The sequence below is a fragment of the Pinus tabuliformis genome, chromosome 4_1, assembly GCF_031772625.1.
Source record: "Pinus tabuliformis cultivar Carrire ecotype Pingquan chromosome 4_1, CPIR1, whole genome shotgun sequence".
NCBI classification, from domain to species: domain Eukaryota; kingdom Viridiplantae; phylum Streptophyta; class Pinopsida; order Pinales; family Pinaceae; genus Pinus; species Pinus tabuliformis.
In genome coordinates this window covers 912,729,181-912,752,191 of record NC_142303.1, presented here as the reverse complement: position 1 = coordinate 912,752,191, position 23,011 = coordinate 912,729,181, and the positions used below count along the sequence as shown (strand labels likewise).

Sequence of the window (23,011 nt, the reverse complement as noted above, 5' to 3'; positions counted from 1 at the left end):
CCTACTCATGTTTTGCATGTTGTTCAAGGTTTTGGACAATAGTTTGGACATGAAAATCCAGATAAGCTTGAAATGGGGCCTATTAAAGAAGACTCTAATAACACAAATTTCTTAACAATCTAAAACAAATACAGACAAAGAAAGATAGCAGCCCATAACAAATTCTTCTCCCATCTAGAAAGACAACAAAGGGGTTTGGAGTCAAAATGATTGGACATCCCACCAAGAACCATAATAACATTTGTTATGATGCCCACAGATAATGCACTTTTAGATCGACCATTTGTACTTTATGTTAATGATTGACTCAAGAGTACTTTAAGTTACTTATTAGAGTTTTATGTTAATTGAAGCACTATATCTTGGTCATAAGAGTTTTATAATTTTATTGCAGCAATTCATATTAGAGTTGCAAAATAATTGATTTAAAAGTGGCAATAGGAATCTTGTTAGGTGGGAGTTACTAAAATAAACCCACTAGTGGCAATAGGAATCTTTATAGGTGGTGAAATATTATAGACTATGCATGCATTTAGAGTTGCCTGTGAAAATTCCTTGAACTGCAGTAACTAGAAATTATTCTCTAACTTTACCAATTTATTTGTCTTCTGTGATTATTATTATGACAAATAGCGAATAATTCACACTGCAATTCTTCACAATAAAAATTAAGTTATAGAAACAAAAATGCAGATTTAAGAAATAGATGACCACACACAAAAAATGACAATTGTCCCCGGAAAAAACCCAAAGGGAAAGTCGATGCAGCAGATAAGGATTTTATTATTATGCAGCAATTTGAGAAAATAATTACAACTGGTTGCCCAATTGGCAAACCTCTGGCAATATACAGGCAAAATATGTAGGAGAAACTTTGTCTCTCTCTACAATCACACTGGCCTTTCTCCAGCCAATCACACCTCCTACAGGCTATTCACACCTCTGCCCAAAATGTGCACTAGTGGCTCTAGATAAATTCACACAGCCCCTGAAACCCTTCCAGGTGAGTCGTGTTGCCTCCCTCTGCCTCTGGAAATGACTCGCTCTGCCTTTGAGATATTGAACCAGCCTCTGATAATTGAAATGAACATCTTTCAGCCACTCACACTGGGGTTTCTGGCTAACTCGCACTGCACAAATCGGCCTCCTTTGCAAACAATTCAGCCTCCTCTTCTCCTACCTCTTGTACACTAGAAAAACCTAGGAAAATCACCTATGGATCTCTGCTCCCAAATCTCTGTTGCTCCCTCTCTCTGATGCTCTTCCCTGGCTCAAACTGCGGCCTCACTGAATATTGTGAACTGGGGAATTCGAACTGCCTTGCTCACGAACTGTGTCTTCTCCAATCCCTTCGACCTACTCTTATAATCTCTCATTGGAGCTTCAACGGCCAAGATCTAATAATGATCAATGGCTCAGATCATCTTAAGACTACGTCAAGTCACTTTTTCGAAAGTCTCTAGAGAAAAATCGATTTCCTCAATTAATACCCATTAATTAATCAAATTTCCTACGTTAAACTTAGGAACTTTTTAATTATTGATCAATTAATTTAATTGAGAGGTTTCTAACTGTTTTCTCTCGAAACCTTTTCTGGGTTTTGTAGATCTTGTGTTCTTTAGCCTCTCTGAAGACCTAAGAGACTAGAACACTTGTCCAATGCTACCATATCCATCAAAAACTAACACCACCTGCATCCCACATGCAAAGAGCAAAGAGGTACGAAGCAGAAGAAATTTTAAGTAGCTTCATAAGCATTAAGAGAGAACAATGCCGAAATGTTTTATTGAAGGCAATGTTGAGTCTTGACAATTTGGCCAAGTGCAACACCTATACCACTTAAAAGTGACCTGCATTGGTGTCCATACCTTCTCAAGAAAGTTATTTCTGATATTGTTGAAAAAGTTTCTTTTATTAATATAGAACTATTTGAAGATTTCCACAACTTGTGCATGCATTGTTTAGTTCTATAATATGCTATTGTCCAATTCCCTTCAATTATTAGCATTGTGTTACAAATATTATAAATTGTTGTTGCTGCAATATGTAAACCTACTCTATTGTTCCACTTTTGTAATCACTAGCTACATGTTTCCAGTTGATTCTTTTCAGCCTCTTCAAGTCGTGATGATAGCATAGAATGTTGTTATTTGCGTCCATTTTCCCTTATTTATCAATTGTGACCAAGTAAAGATCATATGTTATGCACCAAACACCAAAAGTAGCATGAAGAGAGAGAGAGAGAGAGAGAGAAGTCTCTCCATGCCTTGAGAATGAAGGAGAAGAATGAATGTAAAGCCTCTTAGAGGGAGCACCTCCTTTTACAATAGAACAGATGTACAAGATGAGATGATTCTAAAACTAGGTCTCCTTGGTATATATAGGGACTGGGTACAATTACAATTAAAGGGTTTACCTGACAACACTAGTATAACAATAGAAATGTAATAACTCAATATCTAGGGATTAACATGGGGCTTTGTCTAGGGCTTTATTATCCCCCGCACCTAGGGGTAGCTAGAGGATATCATTCTTCCATGATCCACATTGCAGACAGTTATCCCAAAGATGATGACCAGCATTTTCCATAGATAGCAGCCCCTCAGATGCCTCTTATATATAACATGCTCAGCTCATTCACCTAATCAGCGTACTCATCCAATGACGATGGTTCAACACACATGAGGTACATTAGCCATTGTTCCATACGAAGTGCTTACATTTATCATATTAAGAAGTTAATTATGGATCATGAGTTGAAGTTAGAGAATGAATCATGATGCTTGTTGCCTTACTTCACCTTGGTGTCACCAATCCCTTCTAGTCAAGTGAAACCCGCAAGGCTTTTCTTTCCTTGTCTAGGACGAGCACAAACAGGAGGCTTGGACAGAGATAGTGGATTGATATTCTTCCATAACACTTTTAATTCATGATCCATAAATGGCTAATTGTTGTCAATTTTTCAAATGTTCTATGTTGTAACACTCACTTTATCAATTTCTTCTTCCAATAGCAATCACTTTAACAATTCAAATTCAATCACCCAATAGCAGTCAGCAATTGTAGATAGAACAGTAAACAATATTGTAGGAATTTACAGGGTAAGTTCCTCAGAAAGAATACCAAAAGGACACCGCTCACAACCAGATCTCAAATCAATACACCAGTATTTTTGACGTGGTTAAAACCCTCAGAGTGCAAGGAGGGAAACAGTCCACGGCCTGTCCCAACGTGGGTACTACAGGCAATTTATTAATCAAAGAATGAAAATTTACATAAGCTTCTCTCATGCACGGATTACCCGAACAATGACCCTCCATGCGCTTTAAATAGAACTCATGGACCAATCGGGTGTCAAGCCACGGATCAAGTGTCGATAATACCGAGGTGAGAGTGAACCGTCGGATCACTACATATCGTGACCGTCGGATTGTAAGTTACAATATGTACAACGGTAAAGAAACACACTTTACCTAACTCTATACCTAACTCTAAACTAGACCAAGTTGAACTTAACTATATCCTATGTGTCGGAATATCCTAACATCCCCCCTTAAGAACAACTTGGGATAGGATTGAAGGATTTACAAATATGACACAATAGGAGAAGGAAGGAGGCACTAGAGCCTATCCCCCCTTAGTGACAACTTCCTGAACTCCGAGCATATATCGAAGTTTAGTGAACTTCGCCTCTGTGAGAGCCTTTGTGAAGATGTCTGCAACCTGATCATCTGTTGGACAATATTGCACTTCAAGAACATGGTCATGAATGAGCTTTCTGATGAAGTGCATGTGTAGTTCGATGTGTTTGCTGCGCTGATGCTGAACTGGATCTTTGCATAGCTGAATGGCACTTTGATTATCACACCAAAGTGTGGTTGGATGCTGCTGCTCAAAGCCAAACTCTGATAGGATCTGACGAAGCCACAAGGCTTCCTTACTAGCTTCCACGGCACCACGATACTCTGCTTCTGCTGACGAAAGAGAAATGGCAGCCTGTTTCTTACAAGCCCATGTAATAGGTCCTGAACCAAGAGTGAAGACATAACCGGCAGTAGACTTCCGATCATCAGGGTCACCAGCCCAATCAGAATCAGTGAAACCAACTAACAGAGGAGCTGCTTTGGCACTGTAATGAATCCCAAACTGTACTGTACCTCGAACATAACGAAGTATTCTTTTGGCTGCTTTCCAATGACTTTCACGGGGGTTTTGCATAAAACGAGCAACAAGGCCAACAGCAAAGGAAAGATCAGGACGAGTATGGGTTAAGTACAAGAGTTTTCCTACAAGTTGACGGTATAAGGTAGCATCAACTTCAGGAGAAGTACAAGAGACTGAAAGTTTGACTCCAGACTGAAAGGGAGAAGGGGCTGGCTTACAGTCTTCCATGTGAAAATGACGAAGAATATCACAAGCATACTTGGACTGGGAAAGGGAAATACCTTCCTTGGATTGCAAGACTTGAAGACCGAGAAAATAGTGTAAGTGTCCTAAGTCTGTCATTTCAAATTTCTTTTTAAGGATAGACTTCACATGGTTTATAAGGTTGGGATCACTGCCAGTAAGGATAAGATCATCAACATAAAGAACAAGGATGATAAGAGAGTCACCCACTTTCTTGGTGTAGACAGTATTGTCAGAATGACACCTAGAAAAGCCAGATTCTAAAAGAAAGCTATCCATTTTGGCATACCAAGCCCGAGGAGCTTGCTTGAGACCATAAAGGGATTTCTTAAGTCGACACACAAGGCTGGAGTCTGTTTGTATGAAGCCAATGGGTTGTTCCATATAGATTTCTTCCTGCAAGTCCCCATGCAAGAAGGCAGATTTAACATCCATCTGATGGACTTCCCATTTTAAAGAGGCAGCAAGGGAAAGAACAAGGCGGATAGAGTTCATTTTGGCAACAGGGGCGAAGGTTTCAGTGTAGTCAATGCCTTCAACCTGTGAAAAGCCCTTAGCAACAAGACGAGCTTTATGTTTATCAATTTTGCCATCTGGTCCATACTTGGTTCTGTAAACCCATTTACATCTTACAAGTTTTCGTCCCTTTGGTAGAGGAACAAGATCCCATGTATCATTTGTCATCAATGAGTGATATTCTTCATTCATAGCTGCTTCCCAATGTGGATGGCCTGAAGCTTTTGCAAAAGTGTCAGGATCATGATTTACTGGAGCTTGAGCCAGTAAAGAAGAGGCTCTTTCAAACTGAGAACGTGTACGTCGCTGATCTGTAGGATCACCGGCAAGATCACCTGCTGCATCTCGAGTAGCACGGACCCATCTTGGAAGTTGAGGATCCTGAGAAGGTGGGGGAGGAATGTCATCCTCACTTTCATCATCTGAAGAAGAAATGTTTTCAAAAGTAGAAGAGATAGGAAGAGGTGGCACATCCGCCGGACTAGGCTCGCAGGCCGATTTATTTTCATCAAATTTTACATCTCTTCTAATGATAACATTTTTGGACTTAAATGGAATAAGTCTATAACCTTTTACATCTTCAGAATATCCAACAAAAGTGCATTTCTCACTCTTAGGTTCTAAAGCTTTATGCTTTTCATCTGGAATATGGGCCCATGCTTCACTTCCAAACACACGAAAGTGACTTACATCTGGTTTAATGGAACTCCAAGCTTCTTCTGGAGTGATATTCTCTAGAACCTTAGTAGGAGTGCGATTGATTATATAATTTGCACAATTAATTGCTTCGGCCCAAAAACTAAGACTGAGTCCTTTAGATTGTAGCATACAATTAGCCATTTCCTTTAAGGTGCGATTTTTCCTTTCAGCTACACCATTTTGTTGTGGAGTGTATGGAACAGTATGTTGCATTTGAATTCCATTTTCAGTGCAAAAGTTGATGAATGTGTTTTTAACATATTCTCCACCATTATCAGTTCGTAGCTTAAGAATTTGATGTCCAGATTGTTTTTCAACAAAGGCTTTGAAGGCCAAAAAAGTGTTAAATACTTCGCTCTTGAGTTTTAAGAAGTATACCCAAGTGCGTCTGGAGAAATCATCAATGAAAGTTAAGAAGTACTTGCAGCCAGAGAATGAAGCAACAGGAAGAGGACCACATAAATCACTGTGCACAAGCTGTAAAGGGGCTGAGGCGTGCCAAGAGGCACGTTTGTCAAAACTGTCCCGATGATGTTTTCCGAGTACACATCCGGAACAAACACCATCTCTGCAAGATACCATAGGAAGACCTGTCACCATATTTTCTTTACATAGATGCTGAAGGGAGCGATAGTTTAAGTGACCAAATCGCTCATGCCAAAGTTTGCTCACTTCATCATTATGAGCAACAAATACTGAGGGAAGATTTGATGACCCAAAGGTGTGAAACTTATACAACCTTTTGGAATCATCAGCAAGACCAGTAGCTAAAATCTGTTTAGGATCTTTTAGATCCTTGATTACAACATCATGAGGTGAAAATTCAACAATTTTACCTTCACCTGAATGAGTTATCTGATAGACAGATAGAAGGTTGCAGGATAAGGTTGGAACACATAATACATCATTAAACTGACCATTGTCTAGATGAACAGTTCCAGTCCCTACAACATTAAGAGATCTATCATCACCAATATATATATTTTTGGTGTTACAATCATTTAAAGAAGAAAACATGGCTTGATTTTTGGCCATGTGACAAGAGGCTCCAGAATCAATGAGCCACTCATGAGAATGAGAAGAAGAAGAAGATACATTTAATGCATAACCAGACTGAGATGATTGATAATGACATGCAGAAAGTGCCATTCCGGAAGTTGAAGTTGAAGTAGGCTCCACATGGATGTTATGTTTCTTCATTGCGGCTTCCAAGGCTTCCATCTTCTTAAAGCATTTAGATTCTAAGTGGCCATCTCGATTACAAAAGTTACAATGTCTATCAGACTTCTTCCATTTGTTTTTATTGGTCTTATCATTTTGCTGAAATGATCTTTCATTTTGAGGCTGAGATGGTTTAGGACCATTCTTTTGAGGATATGACTTCTTAGGATTCTTTGAATTTGGTTGCTGCTGGGCGGCTAATGCTTTCGTGGAAGAGTTTCCAAGATTAAGAAGACCAAGGTGTAAGAGTTTTTCTTGTTCTCTTATTAAGGAGTCACAAAAGGAGTCAAAGGAAGGGGCCTTGTATTCTTGTCCTTGACAAATGAAAGCTTCCCTTGTAGAATGGAAAGTGGAAACAAATACAGAGTAGGCTGGTCCCAACTTAGTAAGGATGGAATAAATAAGGTTACCATCTTCTTTCTTAACTTTAACACCTTCCAAGAGATATCTAAGGGTCTTGAATTTGGACAAGAAATCTTCAATGCAAGAAAAATTATTAGGATCCAAAGTAAGCAGCTCATTTTCAAGTTGATGGACTCTAATTTCATTTTTAATTCCAAAAACTTTAGCAAGTTTTTTCTAATGCTTCATGAGGAGTCTCAAGTTCTGCAATGTGGAATCTAAGATCAGGAGAAACAGACATCCCTATCAAACCACGTGCTTGATCTTGTCTATTTTCCCATTTTGCCGCCTTGTCTTCATCTTTTGGTTTCTTCTCTTGGTCTGTGGCTATTCTGTAGAGACCTTTACTTCTAAGTAAATCTCCCATGTAGGCTACCCATTGGAAGTAGTTAGTGCTGTCAAGAATGACTTGGCATGGACTTTCCATTTTTTTGAAGAAAAACTGAAGCTGAAGATGCTGAAAGTAAGTGGTCCAATGGATAGATCTCAAAAAAATAGGCGGTTTTAAAAAAAACGGCTCTGAAAAAGGCTTCCGGATGAAGAAGTTATGGCTTTTTAAAAAAAATTGTTGACGATGCCGGCAAAGTGCGCGAATGTGCGGGAATGAAAAAATCCGCCCCCACAAAATGGAGACTTGAACCCAAGACCTCTACTCTCTTAAAATAGCTTTGAACCAATTGATCTATACAAAAAATTTGAGAGAGAGAGAGAGAGAGAGAGAGAGAGAGAGGGGGGGGGGGGCCTTGATTTGCGTGCTTGCCTTGAGAAAGCTCTTTTTCCCTACAAAACACAAAACACAAAACCCAACACGAATATGCAAAGAAAAACGAACCTTGCGGCTCGAAGTTAGCTTTAGCCAAAAAACTAGAATTTTTTAAAAAAAATCTCAAAGTTAGCTTTAGCCGAAAAACTAAATATTTTTCTCAATGTTTCTGATTTTCCGAGATCACACTAAGGTGCAGGGAAAAGAGCATACGCATGAGAAAAATCCTTCCTTTCTGTTTCTGATTTGCCCAGATCGCACAGAGTCGCAGGGCAAAGAGCATACGCAGAAATGAAAGGTATAGATCCGGTTTAAAAAAAAGGCTAAATAAACCGAAACCGAAATAAGCAGAGAGAAAATAACAGTAAACTGCAAAAAACACTGTATACCTCCCGATCTGAAAAATGACGCAGCTAGGGCTACCGGAAACCTTTTCGCGTGAAACGAAAGGGGTTCCTCACTGAAACAGATGCTCCGAACGCAACAGAGCAGTCCTCTCGGCCCGAAAGCAGTCAGAAACAGCAGATCTAGGAAACAACAGCCGTATGCAGTTCTACCGGCTTCAGATTTGGATCACCAACGGACGCGGCCCTCAAATAGCTCCGATACCATGTAGGAATTTACAGGGTAAGTTCCTCAGAAAGAATACCAAAAGGACACCGCTCACAACCAGATCTCAAATCAATACACCAGTATTTTTGACGTGGTTAAAACCCTCAGAGTGCAAGGAGGGAAACAGTCCACGGCCTGTCCCAACGTGGGTACTACAGGCAATTTATTAATCAAAGAATGAAAATTTACATAAGCTTCTCTCATGCACGGATTACCCGAACAATGACCCTCCATGCGCTTTAAATAGAACTCATGGACCAATCGGGTGTCAAGCCACGGATCAAGTGTCGATAATACCGAGGTGAGAGTGAACCGTCGGATCACTACATATCGTGACCGTCGGATTGTAAGTTACAATATGTACAACGGTAAAGAAACACACTTTACCTAACTCTATACCTAACTCTAAACTAGACCAAGTTGAACTTAACTATATCCTATGTGTCGGAATATCCTAACAAATATGCACAATAGAAGACAGCCAAGGACAATAGAGACACAGAGTTTTCGTCAAAGACCGGGGAAAAACCCCACAAGGGGTAAAACCCAAACCAGATTCTTCTTCTATTAGATGTTTCATCAAATGTTTAGCAAAGAGATACATAGTCCAAGTACATCAACAATTTGTCAAGGTCCAATGCCTTGACCAACCAGGTCAACTATCCAATATCCAATCAAATATGAGCAATATAGTCAAATTTGGTCAAACAATAATTCTGCGATTTTCAGCCAAAGTCAACAATAGTCAACACATCCCTGACCAGTCAAAAGTCAATGGTCAAATCTAGTCCAAACATTTCAGTCAAAGCAGCAAGAAACTCAACCTTCCTTGCTTGGCCAAACCCAGTCAAAAATTCCACAAATCTGCCTCAAAAGTCAAAGTCAACCTTGTGGTCAAAGTGCCCAAAAATTATCGACCTTCTCTCTCCTGAATTCGGCCTCCAAGAACAGATCCAAAACCAAATCAAACCAAGTCAACACTGGTAAAATAGAAGTGTACGTTGGTCAAACAGTCCCAAAAGCATAAGTCAACAATCGTCAAACAGAATTACCCTCTCTCCTTCGCATGTGTGAACTAGGCCCTGCAATTTCAAAAATGTACGAACCAATCAAATGAAGAGAAGATGTGTGATGTTATGCCTCCAAGTAATGTCAAGTAACTTGTATTTATATGTGGATTTGGTGGATGAATTTCTCCTTTTGGGCTGACTTGTACTTTTTGTGTTGACTTTGAAAACAATATTTTTCCATGAGCAAATTAAATTTTTCCAAGCGCTAGAAGAGTCTCCTTAGTGTCTGTTGGGCCTCTCCAAGGAGGGAATTGCTCCCTGAGCTGCCAATTTTCAACAATTGTATGATTCAATCTAAGAGATTGAGTCTTGATTATTGGACGAAAGCCATCCACTGTGCAAATTACATAGTAAATTACACTCCCACAAAGGCTTTAAGCAGTGTAAAACTGGAAGAAGCATGGACTAACATTAAACCAGATGCAAGCCACTTCCATATCTTTGGTAGTGTAGCATGGGCTCACATTCCTAATGAAAAAAGGAAAGCTTTACAGCCTAAAAGTGAGAAGTGTATTTTGTTGGATATTCTGAATATGTAAAAGGTTATAGACTTCTTCAACCTCACTCCAATGAAATAATCATTAGAAGAGATGTTAAATTTGATGAAAATATTTTGGCATGCGAGCCTAATTCGGTGGTTGTGCCCTCTTTGGCCTACGAGCCATCTTTGGCATTTGTGCCACCTTCTCTTCCTATTCTGGTTTCTTCTTCAAATGATGACAATGAGGATGAAAATCCACCTCCACCTGATCACATTCCTCCAGATAAATCCATTGAACATGAACTTACACTAGCACCACAACTTCCCAAATGGGTCTGTTCAACATGTGAAGCAATTGGTGACCTTGTCGGTGGTCCTACAACTCAACGTCGTACTCATTCACAATTCCAACATGCCTCCTCTCTTTTGGCTCAAGTTTCAAAGACTCGTGATCCGGAAACATTTGCAGAAGTTTCAGGCCATCCAGATTAGGAAACAGCAATGAATGAAGAATATTGTTCATTGATGGTGAACGATACTTGGGAACTTGTATCTTTTCCAAGAGGAAGTAAATTGTCAGATGTAAATGGGTATACAGAACTAATGATGCATCAAATAGAAGTGTTGAAAGAAATAAGGCCCTGTTAGTGGCTAAAGGATTCTCTCAAGTCAAGTGTTTTGCATGTCTTAAGACAGGACACTATGTATCACAGTGTTCAAAGAGGAAAAAGGATGGAAAAGGTATGCAATTGACAGGACACTATGCATCACAGTGTTCAAAGAGGAAAAAGAATGGAAAAGGTATGCAATCAACAAGACATTATGCATCACAGTGTTCAAAGAAGAAAAGGGATGGAAAAGGTATGCAGTCGATTGTAGTTGTGTCGACAGAAGCTCGAGTGGGAGAGTTTTCCATGAAGTTTAAGATGGAATTCACACTTATTTCCTACCTTTCCTCAAGCACCATACCAACTGGTGAGTAGCTATTAGATAGTGAAGCCACACATCATATGATAGGAGCACAGGAGATGTTTGACAGCCTAACAGATTGGGACTCATAAATGCATGTGGAGTTTGGTGTTGATACCAAACATGTTGTGAAGGGAATTGAGACAGTGATATTCCAGCTTGAGTCAAGAGACGTGTTGAAAATGAAGGATGTGCAATGGGTGCCAGAACTCATAAGAAGTTTGCTCTCAGTCTCTATGATAGCGAATAAGAGATTTGTTGTAGTGTTGCAGGATGGACAAGCACTAATCAGACCCATCGGATCTAGCTCAGACAATGGCCATGTCATCAATTTTAGAGAGGACAGCTTGTACAGGCTAGCGGCTAAAGGGTTGGCGTATTCAACCACTGGAAAGCAACGGAATAGTGACAAAGAACAAGGAGCGGAAAGCTCCAAAGGTTGAGCAGAGTTGAGGGAGTTGAACTTCAGGTTTATGTGGGGAGGAGCGATCGGAAAATCCTTCAAATTCTATCAAGAATACCTCATGGTATGAGATGACTTTACAGGATGTTCAGGAGCAAGAGGCTTCTAGGAGCAAGTTCAAGGGGAGTAGGCCTTCAAAGAAGATTCTAAACTAAGGGACAGGGAAAGCTTCTAGTTTAGAAGGAGAAACCATAGTAGCCGATGAGGTGTAGGACATTGTTCGAAGATCAGAGGCAGAGCTAGTTCCAGGTGGAAGAAGTACCTCCCTCACTAATAGGGAATGATGATGTTTGTAGCTTGGGCAGGTGCTTCTGCATAGGCCTCAGTGCCTAGGCCTGCAAAAGTTGACCAAAGTCTCAGTAGGATACTTGCGTTGAAAATGTAGCAAAGGAAGGTCTTTTCCCTTGTGCCTTAGCCAATAAAAACCTCAAATCATCTTTCTCTAGCATGAATGTGGATTCATGAGATAGACTTCAATGTGATGAGTTGATTTCTAGTTCACTGGAATGGTCATCAATAGATTGCATGCGTAGTGTTGGAGCTTCAATTTGTTGGAGTCTTCTTCAGTTAGACTACAGGATGAGGTAGCAGAGACAAGTTTAGTTAGAATGAGTTAAGACTTCAGAGACAAGTGAAGGGAGGACGAGTTAAGTCCTCAATTAACAAGAGGAAATCGAGGAGCAACTCAAGCCAGTTAACCGAGAGCTAGTCCAAGTATAATTGAGACTTGCTCCAGTTAACTGGAAAAAGCAACTCGTTGCACTAGTGTGAACAGCCATTCAAACTTGGCCACTTGCACACATCAAAAGTCTATTAAGTTAAGAGAAGGACGAAGACACAAAGATTAATGATTCTTTGTCGTTGGTAGAGCGCATTGGTTGAGGAGCGAAGATCAGGAATTCGAGGAGCAAGCCGAGATTAGTTTCAACAGGGAACAATTCTATGAGCAGGCTGAGAGCAATTGTGGAGCTGAGATTAGTGAGAAGAAAGCTGAGAGCTTTCTCAAAGGTTATTTGTTGGCTACAGTAGCAGCACATTGAATTGTAAAAGATTTATTTGCTCAAAGAAAAATCAATAAGAAGACCACAACAAAGAAAGCAGGTTTTCCCATTTGGGTTTCCTGGGTAAAACATTGGTGTCAAATATGTGTGTGCATGTGTTTTTATCTCAACTATTTTCCGTTGCATGTTGAATGTTAAGAAACTTTGTATCTTGGTGAAAGTTAAACTTGGTTTCAGTTTTAGTTTCCATTGACTTTTCAGTAAATTCATCTAAGTAGTTGCAGAGTTTCAAGAAAATTAACATGGTATCAGAGCCACGCTCTGATACAAAAACCAGCACCAAGATTGTTTAGTCAGTGAAGAGCGCAGTTCAGTTAGTAGGCTTGCGCTAGAGTTTGAAGAGCAGTATTTTGGATAGCAGTATGTCGTTCCAAGGACTAAGGGCAGATCATTGTTTAGAGGAGCCTCTAATTTCTGCTCATGGAGGGAGCGGATTTCAGTGGTGTTGGAAGATAATGGGGTGCTAGAATTTGCAAAGAACCCACAAATTGTGCCTAGAGATGCCCAACAGTTGATCTAGCATAACAAGAATGACACCAAGGCCAGGAGGATCATTCTTGAGGGGGTCAAAGACCACATTATCCCTCATCTCCATGGGAAGACGACAACAAACAATATGTGGAAAGCCATCTTGGCTTTGTATCAGGGATCCAGTGATGCCAGGAAGCTTGCCTTGAAGGACAAGCTAAGAAATATCCGAATGAGCAAAGAACAGCCCATCATTATGTACCTTTCCAAGTTCACCCAAGTTTGGGATGAGCTAGCTAGAGTGGGCGAGACTATAGCAGCCAAAGACCATGTGAGTCTTGCACTACTAGGACTTCATAAGTCTTGGGAGAATTTCCAGGATGCAGTCAGTGGCGGAGAGAAAATTCCCCACTGGGAAAGGCTATGCGGACACTGTGTCCAAGAAAAAATTTGGAGGGGGACAAGAGTTGGTGTTTCAGTGAAGACAAAGGATGAGAAGAACTTTGCCTTGGCAAGCAAAGGAAACAAGGCCAAGGAAAGGAAGAACCAAGGCAAGGCCGAGTCCAGCCAAAAGGGCGATAAGAAAAACAAATATTTGAGCAAGATCAAATGCTTCTCTTGCCACCAGTTCGGACACTATGCCACTAAGTGTCCTAACTGGAAGAAGGGGTCTAATAAGGATCATGTGGCAGCATCAGCTAAGGTAGATGATTTTACTTCTCAGTTCAAGAAGGATTTCTCATTGATAGCTTGCATGGCAAGCTCAGTGGGCAACAGCATGTGGTACATTGATTCTGGAGCATCCTTTCACATGACCAAGAACAAGGAATATTTCAGCCAGTTGAAGGAGAATGACATACGATTTCACATTGAGCCAAGAGATGATGACAGGTAGTTGAACAAGGGCGTCGGTACTGTCAATTTTAAGAGGGAGTCTAGTAACTATCTCCATCTCAAGAATGTCCTCTATGTTCCAGGCCTTAAAAAGAACCTTGTTTTTGTTTCCACCCTAGAGGACAAGGGTTATGATGTCATTTTTAGCAAAGGAAAGGCCTACCTCAAGCACTTAAAATCTGGAGCCATGAAGCAAATTGGTGTGAGGGTGAAGAACCTTTACAAGTTGCAGGTTGAGACAGATGCAGCCTTGAGCAGCAAAGCAGGGCATGAGCATCGCAAAGACATGGGGGAGCTTTGGCATAGACGCATGGGGCATTCGCATCATGGGGCACTTAAGATTCTTCTGACGTTAGTCACAGCGCTACCACAATGCAATACTGACCAACATGAAGTGTTCAAGGGCTACACACTTGGCAAGTACACCAAGTCATCTTTTTAGGGCCAAAACAACAAAGCCAAATAGATTTTGGAGCTTGCACATTCAGATGTATGTGGGCCCTTCTGTTCTCCATCCCTCATGAGTTACAGGTACCAATGTTATAAGAACCGAACTGGAACCAGTGGAGTCAGTCAATCCAGTCGGTTTGGGCCCAAAACGAGTCCGGTCAAAAGCTCAGAATCGAAATAGGCTAAATCAATACCGAACTGGCCTATTCCACCAAATTGATCGGTTCAAGACCAGTTCTGTGGGACCGTAACCATGTGTCCAAGAAAAAAAATTGCAATTTTTTTTTAAATTATTAATTTTTTTCTTGTTTCTAATTTTTCCCTAGACCCCCCCCCCAAACCTATTTAAACACACCTACCCCCTCTCTTTCACTCACACTATTCATTTGTCTCTTGAAATTCTTGAGCTGGGTTTCGTGAAGAGAATTTGGAGAGTTTTTTGCAGGGTTGTTCTAAAGGAGTTTTTTTGTAGATTTGAAGAGCTGATTGGAGTCTTGGAGAGCTATTGGGCTTATTACTAAAGGATATTTTATAGTTGCTTTAAGGATTTTTTTTCCTGAAAGATCTTTGGGTGGTGTTGTGTGTTTTTTGGAGTTGGTTGAAGGGGCATTTTTTTATTTTCTGGGGTTGCTACAAATCTAATTTGGGAGCGTTGTGGAGTTGATTTTCTTCAAAAAAATTAGAACGCAAATCAAAGTATTTTTTCCATCCGTTATTCTTCTATTTTTCTCTATAAATATGTTATTTTTCCTTAAAATTTTAAAAACCCTAGGGTTTTTATGCAGCTTTTTAATTTTTATTTGCAAAAGTTGTTATGGCCCCCTGTCTTCTTCTATTTTTTTCAACAATTGTTGTTTTGCAGGGTTATTTTGAGAGATTTCGTTAGCAGATTTGTAAGGGAGACTTTGGAACTTAATGAAGAGTTTATTTTCTAATTTATGGGAGCTTCTTCTCTTCTCAAAATTTACAAATCTTCTCCAGGTATTTCGTGGCTTCTATTCCTCTTTTATTTTTCTCTAAAAAAAATTGCCCTAGAATTTTAAAAACCATAGGGTTTTCATGTAGATTTTCATTTCTTGTAGAAGTTGTAATGGCCCCAAAAAACAAGAATATGATCCAACTTGGGTTCACTACCATTTAAATGAACAAGGGATAGAAATCTGTAACTATTGTGGGAAGGAAGTTAAGGGTGGGGGGGTCCATAGAATTAAAGAACACCTAGCACATAGGAGAGGGCAAGTAAAACCTTGTAAGAAGGTTTCTGACGATCTTAAAGCAAAGATGCTAAGTCTAATTGAAGCCTACAAAGAAGAAAAGGGAAAAAACAAGAGAATTAAAAAAGATATAGACAAAAATCAAAAGGATGATGTTGTTCTTAATGACCCTGATTTTGAAGAATATATGCCCAATTTTAATGATTCCTCTAGTTTCCCAGTTAGAGTTTGAAAGGGTACTTATGGCCCTACTTCAACTCCAAATAAGAGGACAGCAACTCGTAAAGGGATTGACTCCTTTTTTGTACCCCACACCGCCCCTAGTTCTCAACCCACCATTGATGCAAAATGGTGTTGAGAAATCTAGGGGCAGCTAAATTAGGTGATCTCTCTTCTTTTGATAATTGCTTGTGATATTCTTTTTCTTATCTTGATGTACTTGTAGTTAGCTCTTCTTTAGTTGATTATTATAGTGATCTTTAATCATCAAACAGCGACCAAACAATGAAGAACAATGAGACAAGAGGACACACAATGTAGGTTGCTAGCTAGGGCCAAAAACTCTCCTCTTGAGAGGAAAACCCACAAGAATTCTTCTCTTCTTATAGAATGTTCAGATGACGAATTCCAAGACCTGTGACCCTAGTCAAAGACCCCTACAAGACCAAGTCAATACCTCGTTCGATGAACTTGCTTCTTAACAAAGTCAACCCAAGTCAATCCTACTTCACAACTGCCGCAATTTCTCCTTCAACCAAAAATCTCAGACCTGCAATTTCGGCTACTACAGAAACCCTAGCTTTTGCACATGTGAGAAAGAATGGTGATTTTGTCCTTCTCTCTCCTTCGCTTGAATTGGTTCTACCTCCTTTGGAACTCAGCTTGCCAAATTGACCTTCTTTTGACACTAGATTCGGCTCCTTTGTGGTGGTTGCAATTTGGTTCTGCTACAAAAAAATTTGCTCTAGATTCTTTGCACGTGTGAGTGATTCTACCCTAAAATAGACCTTAAAAAAATTGGTTTCTTCTTCTTGTCCTTCCTCTTTTTCGTTGGTTCTAGGTCTTCTTCTCTTGACAAATGAACTTGATTGGATTCTTCTCCAAATGAGGTCAAGCTCTCTTATATATGGTCTCTTTGAGGTGGTCGAATAGTTATTCATGAGGCCGACTTAATCCTCCTTGTATGCTGACTTGTTGCTGCTTGTTGACAAGGTCTTGGAGGGTCTTTATGACACTTTTGACTTTACAAAAGAAAAATTATTTACAAAATACAACATGCCCAAAGGGATCTTACATGTATGACAATGATTTTTTTGTCTTCTTGACTCAATGACAAAACCTAGAAGCACTCAATGGGTGCTTGACCTATAAATAAAATTGACTTGAGCACGAAACCCATGCTACAAAAATAATAATAATAATAATTTTCTTTTTCTCTTTATAAAATCATGATTACATTAGACAGTATGAAGACCAAACCTAGTTACACATTTCAACACTCCCTCTTAACGAGGGAGGTATTCATAATCCATACAAGGTACTTGGACATTCTCGTACTGAAGAATTCTCATAAGAAAAGTCGGATTGGTAAGCCATCTCATACGCTATTATTTCAGCTTATCTCATTACATCTCACCATATCAACCAACATTGTCACATAGCAAGGCCCTGACTAACAGCTCTATCTCCACAAGAATAGAGCACAATGTTGGGAAGACAATGACTTATAGACACCTTCATCAATGTCTCTCAAGGCACATACCACATTTGGATGTTCAAAATATGTCCTTCTAGGACCATTCCCATCTTGGATTAACACGTCCTCATGGAATTTCCTCTTCGACTACTCTTACATATTGGATGCCCTACCTCATCCTCAAAGAGTATCGGAACCAATCTCAGATGCTTACCTAATCCTCCATTCTTTCTTCACAACATGAAGACAATAATGATGTGTCTATCTCTCCTCATGGCCTTCACTAAGACTTATGGTTGTTAGTCCTAGTCTAGTGCATGACACATGAAGTAGAGAACCATATCTGTCACTCCCTCTCGACCAGGGAGGATCAACTCATTCCTATAAAAGGAATATAACCAAGCTCCCTCTTAACAAGGGACTTGTTATCAATAGCAACTCTCTTTGGTGGAGATCATGGTACTATCAGTTGTTTGTAGGGCTCCTTTTCGCATCATATCATGAACTTCAACTTCTTCATCATGAAGCCTTTTTCTTTGTAGGACAACGGCCATCTTCTTCATCACTTCCCTTCAACGAAACATCGTGTTGAACCAATAGTCATGTCATCCTTCTCTTCATCGGGGAGTGATCTTCTAGTCCACATCTGGCTATCCTTCATATAGCTACCTCTTCCAAGTCATCATTTTTCAGGATCTTTCATCCAATCTCATGAGTATAAGTTGTAGGTGACTTCTACAACTCTCTTTTGGTAGTCCTGTTTCAACCCAACTAGATGATTTCAATAATCAAAATGAACATTAAATCAAAGTTACCTTTTATGATGGCCTTTCGTCATGACATCAGCGTCTTGCAACATCAACATCCTTCTGCATATCGTACAAATCATCTTCAAGACATCACATTACCAAAGTTTTCTTTACCAACATACATATCAGGGTCTTCATATCTTTTCTATGGAGATGTCATAGCTAATCCTTCTAGTTATCAGATGTTGATTACTTATCTTACAAGATTATAAATACATCTTCTATGAACTCTTCGTTCATCTTTTCTTTACTTATTTCTTCCTCGGGATCTTTCATAGTTCCTTCATTATAGGAACCATAGCTGCTAACCACCTCATATTCTCCATGAGGTTATATTATGTAGAATTTCATTTTGTCAATATAGAAGAGTTCAAGCCACATTGTCTACATGCCTTCATGCATCATTCTAATGGAATAGTTTCTTCTTCTTTCATCATGCTCATGAGATAGAGCATTTTACCCATACTATCTGCAACCATATGATGACATGACTTTATTACCAAATATATACATACCTCTTCCTTCATGTGGTCATCTAGACTTCCTTTGGCAGCGTCCTTTCCTTGCTTGACGATGAGAGTACTTCAACCAACTTGACATGCTGCATAACTTTGTCACCATACCATCATCCTTCTAAACTGTAGATCCCACACATGGTGGTATACATGCTATCAGAGAGACACTTGCTTCTTCTAAGTAGTGATGAACCTTTCTAATGAAGATTCCAATGGAGGATCTTGATTATCCTCATAATGCAAATGCTTCTTCCTAATGATGATGATGTATGATGATCTCTTTATCTTCTATCTAGCTAGATGACTTTCCTCCAACCATATATATTGCTACTTCGGTTGTCCTTATATGCTTCCAATGAAGATGCTACGAGTTATTTTCTTTTTATCATGATGACTACTTCAACCAGGTAGACTTCTACGTCAGCTATCCTTCCATGCTTCTATGATGATGTCATCTCTATCTCAGCTCTAATGCATCTAACATACTTGATGCTTCCTACATTTACTTGCTAACTTTTATGTACATGAAAATGTGTAAGAGACCTTCTAATAGTGGAGGTCTATCACTTCCTCCTTCTTTGACTTCTTCCTTTCGGGTTCTTCTTCTACTTCTTCAGTGACATGGGTGTTGAAATTTCTAAGTATTACCCGTTAGAAATTTTATCTGTATTCTTTGGTTTATTTCTCCTACTTGTTAATTACGAACAAGTTATTTAAACATATAAATATCGAAATAAACACAATACAGTCTCAACCATCTACAGATCAACAACTGAAAGAAATAGCAAACACACAAGTGACAACGTTATTTTTGGACAACTCGTCCCTGGAAAAACCCAATGTAGGAAAACCGGTGCAGCAATTCTGAGGGTTATATTATTATGCAGTCTATCCTTGAGTACAACTGGGTGCCAAACTGGCTCACCCGACAGAGAAAAATCATTGGCAGTAATACCTCTCTATTCGGAAGCAGATATTCAAAAAATTTGCCCCACGAAACCCTCTCCAACACCATTGAAGCACTGCATTAGCCCTCCTCGCCTCTGCATCAGCCTCAAACCCCTCTGCATCAACCCTCTCAAGCACTACGCAGCCTCTATGGCCTTCTGCGTCACTCCTGTTGCCCTCTGCGTGGATGACGCAAGCCCTTATGGCTCTGCACTGTCTCTGTTGGGCTCTACGTGGCCTACTCTAGCTTCTGTGTCTGCCTCTCTGCCTCTACGCTAGTCTCTCGGCACTATCTTTGCCTCTCTATCTAGTACTCATTGCCCCTCGTTGCTAATCACTAATTCGACTTTACTTAGCAACCCCGCTCTAGTAAATCGAATGACTAATCACTCTGGTGCGTTCTCCAACTGACCCTCAAGCCTCCTCTTATACTTTTCTTGTTGGTCCTTCAACGGCCGAAATTACATCTCTAATCAACGGCTAAAATTAGATTTGGCTTGATCCATGTCTTTTGGAACCTTCTAACCCAGTTTTATATTAATACCCATTAATATTTTATTTTTCCTAAGTTTAGACTTAGGAACTCCATTAAAAATATTAATTATTTTAATATCTCCTAAACCAGGTAAAATCCACCAAAACCATTTTTGGATCTTGGAGATCTCATGTGCTTTAGCCTCTCCACCAATTTTCATGGCTAGAGCACATCTGATGCTACCCCAAATCAACACTCCCTCTTCGCGAGGATTGTGCTCTAGTAATACTCCACACTTAGCATCACTCTGATTATATGGCACTGGTACCTGTGTTGATGCTAGGCCTCCCCGCCCAACATCCTCTGCATTGTTGCATCCTGTACTACTGCCCATGGCCCTGCCACTGCCACTGCTACATCCGTACGGCGGGTCCCTCTGCATCTGTGTTGCTGCTGGTCCTTTCTCCCAACACTGCATTTGCACTGCAATCCCCTCTCATCGTGTTGCATCATGCTACTGCGTACTGCTACTGCACTGCAACTCAGTTACTAAGAAGTAAGTAACTGATCCACCCAACTACTAACATTCCTGTCAGGCTAGAAACACTCCCGATGTTGAAGCTCTCTCTGCCGCTAACAAGTGCTCCCTCTACTGCCTCTGCGCTACTGCAACAACTCCCTGCATCTTGCAACGCTTCAAACCTCTCTGTGCCATCCTGCACTATTGCAACACTCTCCGTGCCTTTCACACTACTGCAGCCTGCTAGCCTCGTGCTGCCCGGGGACTCCTGCACTGTAACACTCTCTGCCACTTCATCCGCATCCATCTCTACCGACATCCACCAATCCTGCTACTCTCTCTTCGGGGCTCCCGTAGAAAGGTATAATCCAAAAGGTTGGGTACCTCAAGGATCCTGCCCCTCATTGCCTGTAGTGTTCCTGACTACAACTGTTGTGTGTGGAGTATGATTGTTCAAAGGTCTTTGTTTCAGCCGGATGTATACCCCAGGAAGTCTTGTACACCCCTCCACGCGGGGGGGTGCGGGGGGGAGCTAAAAAACAAATGTAAAATTGCCTTGTAAAAGTATAGTAATTTCTAGTCAATCTGGGCCGTTCATTAGGCGGATGATCTGACGGTAGAACTTATGTTTAGTTTAGGGTTTTTTGCCCTAGAAGGCAACCCCCTCTCTTTGTATGAGGGCATTGTATTGGAGGCTGAGATATAGATGTGTATTCTGTGAGCGAGAAACAGAGAGGTGAGACTGTGAGAGAAAACAGAGGATATTACAGCGGATTTGCTGTAGGTTGTGTCTCTTCATTTTGTTGGATAATAGAAAGGAAGGACTGGCTGTTCGGGGTGGACGTAGCCCAAACTGGGTGAACCACGTATATCTGTGTCTCTCTTGTTTTGTGCGTTTTCTGTGTTTATATTTCTGCAATATTTTATGTGTTCCATTGCTCCGTAATATATAATTTTCTAACAACAACTCGATGTCTCCCCACCTCTTCATCCTCCTCTACCTCCTTTTCTACCTTCGCTGGCACTGCCTTAGAGTCAAACGCCTCTCCCTTGTTCTTCTTCCTCGGACATTGGTTCGCATAATGACCCAGTTCCCCACAGTTGAAGCACTTAACCTTGGAGAGGTCCTTTTTCTTCCTCTTCTCCTGCTTTCTCGCAAGATGCCAGAGTTGCATCCTCTTCCTCTTCCTACTTGATCCGGACTCCTTTGTTGCTACTTCCCATCTTGCTCAGCTGTCTTATCTCTTCTTGGCGAAGAGTCGCTCACAATTCTTCCCAATCTGAAAGATTTGCCCTGTCCAGAATGCTCTGGACGAATGTCTCCCAATCCTCGGAGACTACGTTTAAAGAGATCCTCACCATCAACTCCTGATCCGGCGTGGCCCCTATGGAAGTCAGTTGGTCTCAGATCTCCTTCAATCTCCCGAGGAAGTGATCTATCTGCTCCCCCTTCTGCATCTGGTATGACCGCAGCTGATTCTCAAGTAACATCTTCCTCTGCACGGAAGTATGCTGGTACAATGTCTTCAAGGCGTCCCACATTTCCTTTGTCGTATCCTTCTCGGCAATATGTTGGACCACATGATCCTTGACCCCATCAAGGATGATACATTTCGCCTTGGCCATTGCCTCCTCGTACTTCTCATTATCAGCCAGGTCAACTGGGATAGCCACAATTCTAAAGGCGAAGGCCTTGATGTGATGTTTATCTAGAATAGAAAGGATCCTGGCCTTCCAGACCACAAAGTTGGACGCCCCGTCCAGCCTGTCTTGATCCCTCAGTCCATTCATGGCCATCTCTCTGCTCCTCCTGTCGACTCCTCCGAGTCTCTACTTCCCTCTGGAAGTTCTCTCTTCGACTCCCTCTGAGTCGCTACTTCCCGTCTGGAAGTTCTGTGCTAGACTCCCTCTGAGTCTCGATTTCCCTCCTAGAAATCCGCCTGCCAACCATCGAGTCACCCCTCTCCGATCTCCTATGCACCTGCAACACTAGTCCGGACTCATTGGCTAGAAATTTGCCTCAATAGCGACTCCCTCTACCTTGGTTTTGCCCTGTTAGGTACTGTTCTGCCCACAGCACCCCACCAGCTTCAGTCCGCGCAATCTGCCCAGAGCTTCCTATGCCCCGGCAACTGAAGGACTAAGCCTCTAAGTTCTGCGCAATCCTGGCACTGGCTGAAATGCTCCCCTAGCCAACTGCGTCAAACCTCCTCATCTCTGCGTGAGCCTTTTTCTGCCCTCCTCAGCCTTTGCGCTGGCCTCTCTCTGGCCCAGACTAATGACGCAGTCCCTCTGCGTCAACCCTTCTTTTGTTGCTTTTTGCAACAAACAGCTTCTGTCACTCTGGACCGCTGTTTC

At 40.9% G+C, this 23,011-nt stretch overlaps 1 protein-coding gene across 2 annotated transcripts in view; it reads right to left on the bottom strand.

Moving 5' to 3' along the window:
• LOC149179106 (pyridoxal kinase-like) overlaps window positions 1-23,011 on the bottom strand; it is a 338,385-nt gene that overhangs the window by 285,548 nt on the left and 29,826 nt on the right. The gene's annotated exons all lie outside the window — the stretch shown is intronic.